Source organism: Schistocerca americana, chromosome X (genome assembly GCF_021461395.2).
Source record: "Schistocerca americana isolate TAMUIC-IGC-003095 chromosome X, iqSchAmer2.1, whole genome shotgun sequence".
Taxonomy (NCBI): domain Eukaryota; kingdom Metazoa; phylum Arthropoda; class Insecta; order Orthoptera; family Acrididae; genus Schistocerca; species Schistocerca americana.
Genome location: NC_060130.1, coordinates 928,562,483 through 928,574,734, shown reverse-complemented (window position 1 = coordinate 928,574,734; position 12,252 = coordinate 928,562,483). Strand labels below are relative to the sequence as shown.

Here is a 12,252-nt window from a genome sequence, read left to right as displayed (position 1 = left end):
GAAGAAAAAAGCACCACAACTGTCACTGCTGCTGGTGTGTATTACACTTAAGCAAACTGTGTAAATTATTTTCATTATTAGTGTGGAATGGTCTCCCAGAAGAACAATTGTCACTAAAAACCTCTTCCTCTCTCCCCTGTCAAGTGTTCCAAAGTGTAGATAAAAGAACCCACCATTTGTTGCATCTTGTAAAGTTCTCTCTCATTTTAATTCCTCTATGCTGTATTTGTTTGCAAACACTGTTTCAGTTTTTCAACAAAATTATCTTAAGATATGAAGTCTCAAAATCGATGAGCCAGTAAATTTTTTTCCGGCAATGTTTGATTCATTATCATTAACAGTTCAGCTAAACACTGACGGTCCCTGGCAGTTTGTTTTACAGTCAACTTTATCTCTACAGATAACTGTAGCGGAATTATTTTCAGAGATTATGTTACGACCCTTAACAAGATTCTAATGAACACACTGAAACAAACTGTTTGTTTGCACTGGTAAAGTGACTGCGCGTATTTGCCAATATCCAGCAACTTAATTTTATCCTTTGGGTCTGAACTGCCACAACCGTGGTAATCCAAGTGACTGAATGTACGCATAAATTCTGATTCAGTCATAATATAGCTATTTAAATTGTACATTTCAACTACTTGAATCCTGTGCATCCCTCCTCAGGTGCTATATATATCCTCTTCTACTGTGTCTTAATTGTTGTACTTGTTTGACAATTGTTTAGAATGGTAAGTGAATATTGAATCTTCTGGGTTAAGTTGGCAACTTTATGTGAAATTTTAACAATGTAGGGCATGCTGGCACATCAGACACTGTTTGCAAGATGATATTCTCATAAAAAAGTTAATTTCCTATCTGCTAAAAGAGGAGCAGATGTGGCTAGCTTAAGCCGTAACAAACAAATTTTTCTTGCTTACAATCTCAATTAAACCACTCCAAAAAGAACGCATTAATACTAGGGGAGATACAGAAAAAATGTGTGAAGAAAGAAAGTTGTTAAAATATTTGTATCAGAAGCTCAGAGGGAAACGGCACTGGTATTAAAAGCTGACAAAAGATATTCCACTGTGATCATGATGAACAGCAATATGTTAGCGGAACCTCGACATTTCTTCTACAGGCAATAATATTTATGAAGTAAAATACGATTCAATAGTAAAATTTCAAGAAACAATAAGAATGTTCTTATTACATGTCACCATTATGTAATTGGTAAAACACAGCAGTATATGTACAATCAAGAATTTGAAGACCCTAAAACTTCGATGTCAGACTAAAACCACAAACAAAACTCTCCATCAAGAAAGTTGTCACCAGGATAGTTAGCTGTTACACAACTTCCTTCACAAATATTACACATTTGAAAATTCTTATTCGAACAACATGTATGATCTTACTACATTGATTAAAGATGTAAAAGTATGATGGTAGGCTAGACCTGGTTCTTGCTATACAGTGATGGAAAAAAAATTGCAACATCAAAAAATAATAGAGAATAATGAGATTTTGGGAATACCGTTGTCTAAGTAACATATTTAAGTGCAGGACCACATTGCAAGGTCACAGGTTAATGTAAACGTGAGATACGCTATTGCAAATGTGAAATGCCAGTACATTAGTAACCCATGCAACTGCCAGAATGTTGAATGCAAGCATGCAAACGTGCATGCACTGTGTTGTACAGGTGCTGGATGTCAGTTTGTGGGATGTAGTTCCATGCCTGTTGTACTTGGTCAACACAAGAATGGCTAAAGGTTGGGACACACACGTCCGGGCCGTGTCAGGGCCGAGCGTCGGACGAGTGACAGCTGTGCTCCGGTCATCACGGTGGTGATAAATTATATAGACAAACCTTCCTCATGAATCAGTCTACTAGTGAAAAGTCACAGGCCAGCAAAATGAAAAAAAGAGCGCTGTAATAGTCAGCTTTCATACAGTGTCCTCCTCCAGAAGTAGAAAATACACACACATTCACACAAGCACAAATCACACACATATGGCCATTGCCATGTTCAGGTACCCAGAGATGACCCTGCATATCTCTCATCAGGTGGTTTGGCTCTTGTAGCATCTGGCCTATGTAATATTAAACCTTGTGTCTTTCTGCGACTGAACACCTCTATGGGGCGCGCAGCAACCAATCCTTATGTAATATTAAACCTTGTGTCTTTCTGCAACTGAACACCTCTATGGGGCGCGCAGCAACCAATCCTTTCTGTACTGCTGTTATCACCACTGTAGTTCCTGAGATTAACTTTTGCAGGGGCCACACATGACAGGGACACATCCGTGTCTTTGTTGTTCCTTGTAGTGACTCGGACGTTGTGATCTGTGTTTCTGTTTGTGAAAGCTGTAAACCATGTTCACTAATTCTCGTAATGGTGAATTAGGACTTATAGCACTTGCTTTAGACAAAGAGGAAAAAGAACTAAGGCAAACAGGAAGAAGAAAATTGTGGATCCACAGTGCCTGGAAAACAAGACCAGTACAGGGAGAGTTTCGAATATTATTTTATCATCTCATAGGTGATGGGACTAAGTTTTATGAATATTTTAGAATGACACAGTACATCTTCTGTGAACTTTTAAAGAAACTAGAACCAAGACTGAGAAAATACGACACTTTCTGGAGAGTATCAGTTTCACCCAAAGAATGACTGGCTGTTTTTTTAAGGTAGGTTTAAGAAAAGTACACAGAACACAAATAAATATGAAGTTTTAAGGACAGCATTTTTCTTTTATTACTTTAGTAATTGAAAGATAAATACATAAGTTAGTAAATAATACAGTTAAATTTCTACTACCCTAAGAAAAACAAATGAGGACTATTCAGTGAATTAGTACCTGAAGCTGGTGAGGATGCAGGGGAACTTGGAGGATGGTCGCTTTGGTTATTTATATACGAATTGTGGGAATCCCTTTGCAGATTCAAAAGCTGCTGTGTAGGTTCTGTTGACTCGTTTTCCACAGGTGAAGGATATGGTGTTGAAACAGATTTTGCTGAGGAATTGGAGGATGATGGAGTGAATTGATGGACTGATACGTCATTCATGAGTTGCTTCAGTTCAAAGTCTTGTACAATTGAAAAAAATCCTCTTTTAGCTTGATGAAAAACTCTGTCTTTGTACTCGATATTCCTGTAGTTTTCACTTCCCTGATCGTAAAGAACAGGAAATTTATGTACTACTTCTATTAGTCGTTCCACATCCATGTTTTGTACACAGAACAGTCTCGCGCAGTTGCACAGCTCACAAGACAATTCTACCGTCAGGCCGTGTCCGTCATGTGAAAAATTAAACACGGCAAATCCTGCCCGGCCCGGCCCCGGCCCGTTGAGGTTCCACGTGCACGGCCCGGTCTAGTGGGGCCCGCTACTTTTGTTTTAATGATGTATTTCGTTGTCCGGGTGACGGCTGATACGCTGACTTGTCTCGGCACGGACACGGTCCGGGCATGTGTGTCTTGACCTTAATGCTGTTTGCGGACGACACTGGAGTTGTCGTCCCATGATGTCCCATATGTGCTCGATTGGAGAAAGATCTGGTGACTGAGCAGGAAAAAGAAATATGTCGACCCACTGTAGAGCATGATGGGTACAACAGCAGTATGTGGGCAAGTGTTATCCTGTTGGAAAACACACTTTGTAATGCTGTTCATGAATGGCAGGACAAGAGGTCCTATTGCTGGACTGATTTATTAATTTGCAGTCATGGTGCATGGGATGGCCATGAGAATGCTCCTGCTGTCATATGAAATTGCACCCCAGACCATAACTTCTGGTGTAGGTCCAGTGTGTCCAGCAAGCAGACGTGTGGGTTCAGGCTCAACTGGCCTCCACCTAACCCACACACAGCCATCACTGGCACTGAGGGAGAACCAGTTGTCATTAGAAAACACAACAGAACTCCACCACGCCCTCCAATGAGCTCTCACTTGACATTGCTAAGTCAAAAATGGCAGTGGTATGGGGTCACTGGAATGCACATTACATGGTGTCTAGCTTGGAGCTGTCTTTGAAGTAACCGATTTTTAAGTCAGCTGTGTCACTGTGATGCCAACTGCTGCTGAAATTACTGCTGCAAATGCAGTACTATTGGCTAGAGCCATATGCCGAACACAATGGTCTTCCCTCTCAGTAGTGCCATGTGGCCATCCGGAGCACAGTCCTCTTGCAACCGTACCTCCTTGTGACCACCGCAGCCAGCAGTCGTGCACATTGGCTACATTCCTGCCAAGTTGTCCTGCAATATCACAAAAGAAACATCCAGCTTCTCGTAGCCCTATTACACAACCTCGGTTCAAACTCAGTGAGGTGTTAATAACGGTGTCCCTGCCACCTTAAAGGCATTCTCGACTAACATCAACTCACCATGCAATCTCAATGGTAATTAACGATCACGACTGTTGCAGCGTTTATTTAAAGCAAACCTGATTTGCATTCTCATAGTGGTGCTGCTAGCACCACACTTACACAACTGGCATGAAATTGTAATCAGCATCATTTTTCTGATGTAAAAACATGCCTACCAACTTTTGTTTATGTTGCACAGCTTACTGATGTTGCAATTTGTTTGCCACCATTGCAATTAAGTAACAAATGTTCCAGTGTATGAAATAACTGACATAATCCAGAGCATTCTTTTAAAAAACTGAAAGACATTAATTCCTGAAATTTTGAAGGCTATACATATGTTGAATGTGAAAATTTCTTAAGAACGCATTTTCCAATAGCAATTAAAAACTTACATGCAAGTAAACATGAATTGTTTTTGATGGAATCAAAGCTGAAGTATAGTAATTTTTTGGATCTTCATATTATAAACATTTCAGATTTAGAGGAAGGAAACAGAGTGATATCATCAAAACACATATCCCTCAAACAAAAATATGTAGCATTTTGCAATAAGTCACGCAGACCATGCACACACCCAGTAACAGAACAATAGACCAATGGATATTCTGATAGACTTACTAATAATTATGTACTCCTAGTAACCTGCCCCAGTTCCAAGTGAGTAGCATTAAATATCTACTGCCAGATGACATCTCTATCGTGGTGGTGATAAATTATATAGACAAACCTTCCTCATGAATCAGTCTACTAGTGAAAAGTCACAGGCCGGCAAAATGAAAAAAAGAGTGCTGTAATAGTCAGCTTTCATACAGTGTCCTCCTCCAGAAGTAGAAAATACACACACAAACGCTTGTTCGTCCGATTCTTGAGTATTGCTCATCAGTATGGGACCCTTACCAGGTTGGATTAATAGAAGAGATAGACATGATCCAGCGAAAAGCAGCGCGATTCGTCATGGGGACATTTAGTCAGCGCGAGAGCGTTACGGAGATGCTGAACAAGCTCCAGTGGCGGACACTTCAAGAAAGGCGTTACGCAATACGGAGAGGTTTATTATCGAAATTACGGGAGAGCACATTTCGGGAAGAGATGGGCAACATATTACTACCGCCCACATATATCTCGCGTAATGATCACAACGAAAAGATCCGAGAAATTAGAGCAAATACGGAGACTTACAAGCAGTCGTTCTTCCCACGCACAATTCGTGAATGGAACAGGGAAGGGGGGATCAGATAGTGGTACAATAAGTACCCTCCGCCACACACCGTAAGGTGGCTCGCGGAGTATAGATGTAGATGTAGATGTAGATTCACACAAGCACAAATCACACACATATGGCCATTGCCATGTTCAGGTACCCAGAGATGACCCTGCATATCTCTCATCAGGTGGTTTGGCTCTTGTAGCATCTGGCCTATGTAATATTAAACCTTGTGTCTTTCTGCGACTGAACACCTCTATGGGGCGAGCAGCAACCAATCCTTTCTGTACTGCTGTTATCACCACTGTAGTTCCTGAGATTAACTTTTGCATAAAAACATAGTGGGGGATTTAATTTATGATATGTACCGAAGATCCAGTCACTGACAGAAGCCAGGAAAATTATGGACAATTAAACCTTCTGCAAAATATGCTGACATACCCTACTATTTTGGTAAAATGAAAAGGGCACCAGTGGTGCATATAAATTTACTGTAAAAACTTTTCTGCATATATCGGTCAGATTGGAGGTAATTTTCTTGAGCATTTACAAGAATATTTTGGCACCTTCAGAGTGAATAATTTCCACAAATCAAATATAATCACACATATGCCAGACAGGTTACAAACCATAGAATAATAAAGCCTGCATAGCACAATAAAGTGTGAAATGTTTGATTTAACAGAAGTGTTAGAAATTTATTGACATAAATTTAAGCATTAATAATATTTGCTGAATGAGGTAACTAAATTCTACAGCCATGTCTATCAGCTCCTTTGCTGATGCACTTCTGCTAATTTCTCAGTTATTCAGTATAACAAGTTAGGCCTCTAATTACGTACATTCATGTATCTAGATTTTTAAATCAAGTAAGTGCACATACCCAAATATACGCATACTGAGTATCTTCATCAATGTAGTGTCACTCTCACTCACAGATCTTTCTCCATAAATCCCACCAAGAGCAGAGCCTTTAGGCTTATTTAATGAGTCAAACACCCATCTCTATAGCTGAGGTCACTAATGCATGTCTGTACAGTGACACTCGATTCTGAGGTAAGTTGGTTTGAATCCTGGTGGCGGATGAACTTTTTACTGCCAGTATTTGGCCAGCAAGGGGAGAAGAGGTGGTGGTGGTGGTGGTGGTGGTGGTGTAAAACTCCCAGTCGCCAGTCTTTGTGCCAATGGCCTGGGTTAAATTCCAAAGCCCTCTACAGTGCCTCATGGAGTGAGGGGACATGACCCTGGTGATGGTGATCCATCTGTCGCAAGGGGACATTAAGCTTAGCGGGCCCCTTGGTTCTTTTCGAGGGGAGCAGGTTATGTGCCGGCACCGGGCTGCACCCTTTCCCTTCTCCACACACACACACACACACACACACACACACACACACACACTCTACACTCACCTACACGTAACAGATAAACTTACATTCACAGCTCGTACATAGCGAAGGTAAAGTGCCTGTGGGCATGAGGGTTATGGAAAACCTTTCCAATCAGACAGCTGAACCTGCCTTTCAAGGTCTTCCTGCCATTCATGCCATACAACTTTAATATGAGTCAAATATTAACTGGTAGGAGAAGCCACTATGTGCTACTTCAGTGAAGTATTTTAACAAGCTATTAAAATTAGTGTTCCAATTACAATTTAGATCTAATTTACTCACGCTGATAATTATGTGAATAAAATTCTAGATTATATCATTGCTTTATACACAGATTAACCACAACATTATGACCATCTGCTTAGTAATACAGCAATGATTGCATGGCACTGATTTCACTAGCCTTTGTAGGTTTCTGGAGGTATGTGGCACCAGATACCTTTTCACAGATCATGCAATTCCCACGAATTACAATCCCATGGCACCCAATAGCATCCCAGTCGTGTTTCATCGGGTTCAGATCAGACAAATTCGGTACTCACGACAGCAGCAAGAGTTCAGCATCACACTCCTCAAACCACTGTAGCACAATTCTGGCCTCGCGACAGACACAGAGCTTGCTGGAAGATGCCATAACTGCTGGGGAAGACATCAACGTATGAAGGTACGCAGGTGGTCTGTAGTAATTCTCACCAAGTCCAAGTTGTCATGGTGCCTTCAATTACTACTATATGTCCATGGAAGTCTAGGTGAAAGTCTTCCATAACACAAGCTTGCATCTGTGTTGCAGTACATGTTTTGGTCATCTGCTCACTTCGATGATGGTGTATCCCAACACGACCATTGACCTCATGTAACAAGAAATGCGATTCATCTCACCAGGCAACACATTTCAACTGATCTACAGTCTAATCCCAATGATTCTGCGCCCACTTCAAACTTAACTGGTGACACCATTGGGTCAGCATGGAAACACATACGCATTGTCTGCTGTGGAGTTCCATGTTCAACAACGTGCACTGAATGGTACGCTCCCAAACACTTGCGCCTCTACCAGTATCTTATTTTGTCATCAGGTTGGCCACTGATTATTGCCTATCCTGCTTACACAGAGCAGGCAGGCCTCAGACTTCCACATTCTGTGATGAGATGTGGATGTCCAAAACCTTGTAGCACACTCACAGGTTCACCACCCTTCGGTCTATTTCCATAGATATTCAGAACGACGGCCGATAACAACTTACCAGCTTTGGCATTTCCAAGATGCTCCTTCCCAGGTGCCAAGCCAGAGCAATCTCCCTTTGTCACTATCAGTTGATTTCCCCATTTGTGGGCTGTACTGCCACTAGAATGACTTCACATTCATCTCTGCCCTGCATATTTTCTTTCCTTACAATGTCACATGCCCATAATGCCACAAGGCGGCATTCACTCTTGTGGTCAGCAGTTATCAATGTTTTGACTCACCATCTTATATTAGTTGAAGAACAGCTACTTCTAGAAAACCACTGTTCTTGGATCTTGCACTACTCAACTGCTATTTTCACCTAGTGCCTTATACTAAGCATTTACATAATTTTGCACTGAACACAACCAGCTGTCTATATTGTCATGAAGTTACAACCTGTTTAATATGAACATTATTGCTAACCAGTATTTACCACCACCCCCCCTCCCCCCAGTCAAAATGTTTGGCCCTTATTGACACCACCAGGTAAGGACAGCACCCAACAGTTCAAGGGTTTTGTACTTGGGGGTATCTTCTGGCACCTCGTTGTCACTGGGATCGCAACCCACTCATAACATCAAGACGGACTTTGTAATTTGTTCTTGTTACAAACCATAACAATAACTGAATTAATAAAGATTGGCACACCATCAATAGAGAAGTTTTAACAAGGACAAGCAAAATCAAAGTAGCACACATCAAAGATAAGGAAGCTCTAACTGCAGAGCCATCAAAAATACAAAAGCAATGCTTGGCATAGCAGGAGAGACAAAAAGAACAACTGTTCCACATACTACAACACACAAGCCTCAGGGGCCACCACAAAACTGGAACCAAAATCCTCAGCAAAAGAAGAATAACAATCATACATAAAGGAATTGAATCAGCACTTTGAAGCATTTAAGGTAATGGACATTTATTTATTTTTTTCCTGTTGTATGATTCTAAAAGTATCCTTTAGCTTACGGATTATGCCTAGTAGCAGACCCAGTGTCAGTAACTTTTCTACAAATATGCGATATTTAAGGAACTTTCTATAAAAAAAAGAAAATTTCATAAAAATAAAAAGAAAAAGAAAAAAAGAAAATTTAATAAAAAGAAAATTTAATAATAAAAAGAAAATTTAATAATAAAAAGAAATTTCATTAAAAGAAATTTCACAAATCACAAAACCAGCCATATTATGTGAGGATGACAGATCTTACGAGCTAGTCCATATCAAACTTTGGCGCACTTATCTTTCAGGTGACCATTTCACCTTTCATCAATGACTGATATCTTTTATGAATGCTACTGAAGCAATATACAACCAAGTATCATGCACTAGCACGATCTTAGTAGTGATTCAACTGGCATCATAAACATACAGATGGAAATGGAAAATGTTACACACCATGAAGCACCAGTCCCACAATTATCAAATTTTGAGAGACGTTCGTCAAATAAATGGTATCCTTTCATGCATAAGGAATCAGAGGACCAGGAAGACCAGTGACGGCATCTGCGGTGTGCACTGCAGTGTCACATCTTTTGTTATCGTGTTGGAATATGCCATTTGGTAGTGTGGCTATGAATGGTATGAAAACTGTTCAAAAATCTTGCCATATATTTATGAATGTTCAGCCTCCATTCGACAATTGCCAAATAAGCCATTCTGCCCCGCTAAATAGCCCCCCCCCCCCCCGACACCATGATCCCAACAGTTCGAGAGGTAAGGGTCTCAAGAATCATGGATTCCTGTGACCTATCACCAAGTCACTTGTGGACACAGTGTCGATCTGACCACCATAGACAGAAGCAAGTTTCATGGCGGATTCCCACAGAATGCCACTCAATGTCCCAATTGACTCTGGTACTACACCACATAGGTCCTCATAGTCTGTGGTACAATGTCAGCAGTAAACAATGCACGTAACTCGAAATCTCAATCCAGCATCCAACAACCTGTTACCAAATGTTCACGATTACAGCTGTTTTCGTCCATCTATTCGTAAGAGCCACTAACAACCCTATTATGATCTCTTGATTTAGTCACTCAAACAACACACGCGTATTCTTCTTGCCACACTGTTGCCCAATAAATTTCATTACCATTCTTTGTTTATTCACTGCAATCTGTGTATGATGCTCCCATATCCCTCATGCCAATGATTAGAGCTTTCTGAAATTATGAAAGCTGGCGACAAGCTCCATGTGCATGTGGTCTGGGCACGCAGCGTTGTGATTTCTACCTGAAAACTTTCAGTAATGTTAGAAAAACCCCAATAGTTATCACGTACTAACATCATCCATTTGCAGGGATATCTTTTTTCTGTACAAATAATACAATTGCATAAGGATGAAATTACAATAAACATATCCCACACACATGAAAATACTGTAGTATCAGTCCAGTAGCAATCAGTTGGAGTTCATGGTATAACACTTTCCATTTCCAACTGTGTTTATTCAAGCTTGATGTTTTTCCTGTTTTCAAATTTGAAATACAAAGACTTTACAGCAACTACAAATTCTCTGTCAATAGAAGAATAATATGTCATTGGCTGGGATCACAATTCACTCACAGTATCAAGACTCTGACTTGTAAATGTGTTCTTCCTATGAAGAATATCAATGTTTGTGAACTGATAAATATCATCAGACAACCAATATAAAACGTAAGTTCAGTACTGTGATTTTATGGTGTTAACAGTATACCATTCTCTCTGTTATGGAGATATTTTACATTGCTAACTCGTAGGAAATGCCTCCACACATAAGAAGTGCCTATTTATATTATAATATTCTATGCATATGCTGTATGTAACTTGTTTTCATCAATGCTAGGTGAAAGAAACCATATGACAGACATGTGTAAATGGTGTAAGAACCAGAGCAGCTGAAAGTGGATCAGCAGGATGTGAAATGTCACACTGCATCCTATAAATAAATTTGAACAAAATTATTTTATGACTTACGATGGAATCTGTGCACACATACATCTGAATCTCTAGAGATATTAACATGTGGGACAAATCCCACTGTTTCATTGTACTGGTTCCCATTAATTTGACAGACATTTTCAATAGCTTTTAAGAAGAAACTGTTTGTATGTAACATTGCTGAGGATATAAAATATACAATATAGGACAAAAATAATATTATTCAGGAATATGGGATTGCAAGCCATGGGTTCCTTACAGTAACACACTTTCAGCAAATTTGGTAAAATCCTCCTGTAGCATTTATTTTTATTCTGCTGCTTACAAATTTGTGGTTACTGGGGAAAATTAATGCCCTAAATACTGAGGCACAACACAAAATAATACAAGGAGTTGAAACCTCAAAATTTACAAATAAATCTTAATTTTCCAGTAGTAGTGTGAAACTACCAGTGAGAGACCACAATCACCTTGAGCTATAAGCAACAACTATGCATTGCATGAAAAAAACTAACTAAATACCAAAAACATATCACAGGATTATGTAGTGCTGACCAGTCAGCACGTCCTTAGTATTCGTCACCCTTCAGGTGCAGTATGGAGAAGCATAGTGTCAGCACACTGTTTTCACAGCCACCGACTAATATTCAGACCTTTGGAACCACTACTTCCCTTTCAAATAAGCCCCCAATTGGCACGACAAAGCTGTGTGAACCCCATTCCAGTCCTCCCAACAAGGGAACATACCTGGCAGTACCGAGACTGAGCCTGCCCAGCTAGCCGCGCGGTCTAACACGCTGCTTCCTGAGCGGGAAGGCGTGCCAGTCACTGCACGAATCTGCCTGACAGATTAGCATCTAGGTCCAGTGTGCCAGCAGTCTGCACGTGGTTTTTAAGGTGGTTTTCCATCTGCCTGAGCAAACGTGGGCTGGTTCCCCTTATTCTCCCTCAGTTACACTATGTCGGAGATCGCTGCACAAACACTATCTCCACATACACGTACACCATAATTACTTTACCACGCAAACATTTGGGGTTACACTCATCTGGTATGAGACATTCCCGGGAGGGGTCCACTGGGGGCCGAACTGCACAATAACACTGAGGTCGGTGTGGGGCAGCAATGGGGCGGGTGGACTGCTGTGGGTTTGT

At 40.6% G+C, this 12,252-nt stretch overlaps 1 protein-coding gene across 1 annotated transcript in view; it reads right to left on the bottom strand.

Moving 5' to 3' along the window:
- Positions 1-12,252, bottom strand: part of LOC124556495 (condensin complex subunit 2-like) — a 190,189-nt gene that overhangs the window by 132,940 nt on the left and 44,997 nt on the right. The gene's annotated exons all lie outside the window — the stretch shown is intronic.